General features: G+C 37.6%; 1 long non-coding RNA gene across 1 annotated transcript; it reads right to left on the reverse strand.

Moving 5' to 3' along the window:
• LOC139145002 (uncharacterized) lies at positions 1-2,966 on the reverse strand. Its single transcript, XR_011554884.1, has 2 exons — positions 2,552-2,966; positions 1-1,933 (listed from the first exon to the last, which is right to left on the reverse strand). It is a non-coding gene; the product is annotated as an uncharacterized lncRNA (long non-coding RNA).
• Positions 2,967-3,697: the final 731 nt, after the last annotated feature.

A 3,697-nucleotide genomic window follows, 5' to 3' on the forward strand; every position in this document is an offset into this window, starting at 1 on the left:
TGATATCAAAAACAAGTCATTTTATTGGAAATTAGTTAATAAGAAATGGCATGAAGTCAAAGGTCAAACTTGTCAAAAATGGGCTGAGGATCTTACTCTCACCAACAATTACAAGCTTCTTTATTCAGTCGTCTTAATTTCAACAGGAATTGTTAGCAATTCAGCAAATTATTTAAATTGGAAGATATTTCACAAAGGCTTAGTCACAGGAAGCTTGGCCAAAACTTTTAATTGAAGTGATGGAAATGCCATATTTGCGGCCAAGAAGAAACACTTGAACACATCATATTTTGGTGTAATATGTTAAACCGGCAGAAGTGTATTTCTTTCTTTGTCGGAAAACCCGACTTCGATAACAATACCAATATCAAAAGATTAGCAATTTCAGGAATTGAAAATGATAATTATGCTACATCAGCTATATACTGTATCAATTCCTTTGTAGAATACAAAGTTTGGATGATGCACCCTATCCCATGAAAAATGATGTAGGGCATACGGTACCGCGTTCCAATCATAGAAATGACGAATTCATCTTACTTCAGAAAAAAGTCGAACCCCCTTAATGGCCTTGGATTAAAAGAAGACTCCTAATAGACGTCATCAGTTAATTAATCTATTAAATTAGTTTATCAATTTATTTATTTAGTCAGTTAGTTAAATAGTCATTTGATTGGGTTTGTTTGTTTGTTTGTTTGTTTAAAAGGTTGTTGAATATTTCAGGATACAGCTGCAAGCTTAGGGTGCTATACTTAGTAAGGATAAATACCTTAGACTTCGACAAAGATATATAATGCCAACCTTGTTGGTAATTTGGTTAAACAAGTACCTGTATGCGTGTACACATATGGCTATGGGCAAAAGAGCGCCTTCGTCATTTCATCAGGAACAGACAGTTTGATGGAATCCAAGAGTGGGAATAAAACACAATCATGGAATGCAAAGATAATAGGCTATATCAAAATGTAGCCAAACGTATCTGATCGGATCGGACCTTATACAAAGCAGATTCGAAACGAATGACCACGGATGACTTAGGTCATTCAGTAAAACGTTTACAGATAAACACATATTAAACTCTGTTATACAAAATAGAAAAACAAAACAACGAACAAAACTGCGGTGAAACGTTACAGAGAAACATAGTCAAACTTCACGATAATAATAAAGAATCACAAAATCAAACTCAACATGCAAAATGATACGAAGAGAAGAAAAAAAATGATGGCTTGGTTTGTCTGTCTGTTCAAATAGTTAGTATTTTACTTTTCTATTTGCATAAAGAAGACTGATTTAGCCTGACCCCCCTTTGGTATAATGGTATCGACTGCCAACTAACTGTTCACACTGCACTGTAGAGTAAAGTAACCGCTACTGAAATCATAGGAAAAATGCTAATCAAATATCTTCAGATTTTCCTTCCTGTAAACTTTGACCCGCACTTGACCAAATATTGTAGAAAACATACGAAATATCGTACTCTATTTGGCAAATAAACAATTAAAGCAAAATATTATAATATCAAAGAAAAGCACCATCAACACAATTCGCGTGAAACGACCAATCGTCGACCTGTTTCCTTTGATTTTTGAAAGTTCAGTTTTTACATCTTCGAAATTACTTATTAATTTTTGTGTATTAAAAGTTTTGTCCGGAATCCCGGTGTAGTTGAGGTTCTCATCATCCGTGACGATACAGTTTATTTTGCGCAGCAAATTCGGGGATATGGCATTGTTTTCCAGTGCTTTCATCTTGTCCCTGATGTTTCCTCCCAGTTGGAAATCCTCTTCTATCTGGCGTTCGACTTCCTTGCGCATTCTCTGAACCAAGAAGGCATAGTTTTCTAAGCTCTCGTCTGGTCTCCAAGCTACATTATCGAATAGGGATTGCGCCATTGAGAGAAACTGTCTTGAGGTCAACGACCTCGAGTGACCTGTAAGAGTAAATGTGTTATATTCACGTAAAACACATGTACGCTCTAAAACATAATTGGCTAAAACATAATTGCTCAAAATCGTAGGTTGTACAAGGTCGATATTTTGTTTGTGAAACCATCTGATAACTGCACAGCTTGTGTAAATGCTATACGGGCCATTCTATTTACCGATCCGTTTCGCTCGTCGTGAAAGTATTTTGATCCTGCCGACAATGTCTCGCTGACGCTTCATTTGATATTATGAAATTTCAAAACCAATCAAAACTGTCCATGGTACAGAATTTTGAACTTCCAGACTGATTTTTAATAGCCTAGGACCAATTTACAGTTGTGCACAAAGAGTTCAATAGTTAGTCGACTGCTGTATAAAGCTTTGTAGACAATTTCATCCTTTTTTAACTGGATGCCATGTAGTAGCCTGCCATGCCAGGGCATTTCTTGGCGATGATGAAACCCGATAACTCTTTACATGATCTCTGCACTAATACAAAAGAATGGGACAGTACAGAAGTGTACATAGCGATGAAAGAGTGAACGCCGGATTGAGGAACAGCCATTGTAAAAACCTTGCTGAAGCAGTAGCGTGCATGAATCAACAGGTGGTTTTAGACTTACCAGAAAATCGCCGAAGCGTGTATTCAGTGTACCAAGACCTTGTATAGCTCCACTAGAACCTGACTGCTTTAGTGTGCGTTACAATACCGCACGGCTCAACGGCACTGATATCTTTGCCCCAATGTAGATTATCCCGCAAAACCACGTTTATATTGTCCTTCGACAAAAATAGAGCAGTTGGTATCAACGGATCCAGCGAGTCTGTCGGGTGGAGACTCTAATTTGTACCGTTTCGGGGTGTCACATTGACAGTAGCCGGTTAATAATCAGCCGACAGATAGCAGTATCGTCCCAAACAGATAAGATGATACACATATCTGAAAAAATATTTGAGTTGTCAAGCGCCCGCATTGCAATTATGTAGCTGAAGGTAATCCTGCAGATTGATTGTGATAGTAACAGCTGTAGTTGTATCAATGGGTGATACTCTTTTAAATTGACCTCAAAAAGCTATAGTGTATCTCTGTCTATAATATTTCACCATAGCACTTGTAAAAAGCCACAGAGTATTTTCATAACTTCTTTCGTCATATACATTCGAAGATATTTGTGGTAGATACTGAATGCCTGTCTAGAAAGTATCAACTACTCTCTTCTGTAGACCAAAATTAGAACAACCTCCATGGGAACAAACATACAGCGTGAATATCAGAATTATATATAGAAGATGGACGCCAACCTGACGTTGTCAAATGTGACTAATGCGGGTATCCATGACACATACTTTGCTATCTAACACAGACGCAGCTGCCGCGCCGGCATTGACACTACTGAGAGCCGAATAGAGTACAGTTGTTATACGATAATTTACCAAATCGGACGGTTATGTGGGCACACGCCGTGGACTTTTGGAATTTGACAAAGGCAATTACATGTATATCATTATTCTCCTATTTATGACGTGTAATGACAGATGCTAAAAGCGACTTGACGGCCCGTGGTGTATAGCCTAAAGTGCATTTTTCATGCAGAGTTCAGTCAAAATAATAGAACATTTATCGCTTCAATATTGAACGTAGATTGGGCCTGTACATGTCCAGTAAGTTCATGGAAACACAGTTATGACACATGGTGACTTGGCAGATATATGATGAAAGACAGCGTTTTTATTGGAATTGCATATTTTCAGACTAAAATAAAACCAAG

The sequence above is a fragment of the Ptychodera flava genome, chromosome 12 (assembly GCF_041260155.1).
Source record: "Ptychodera flava strain L36383 chromosome 12, AS_Pfla_20210202, whole genome shotgun sequence".
Classification (NCBI taxonomy): Eukaryota; Metazoa; Hemichordata; class Enteropneusta; family Ptychoderidae; genus Ptychodera; species Ptychodera flava.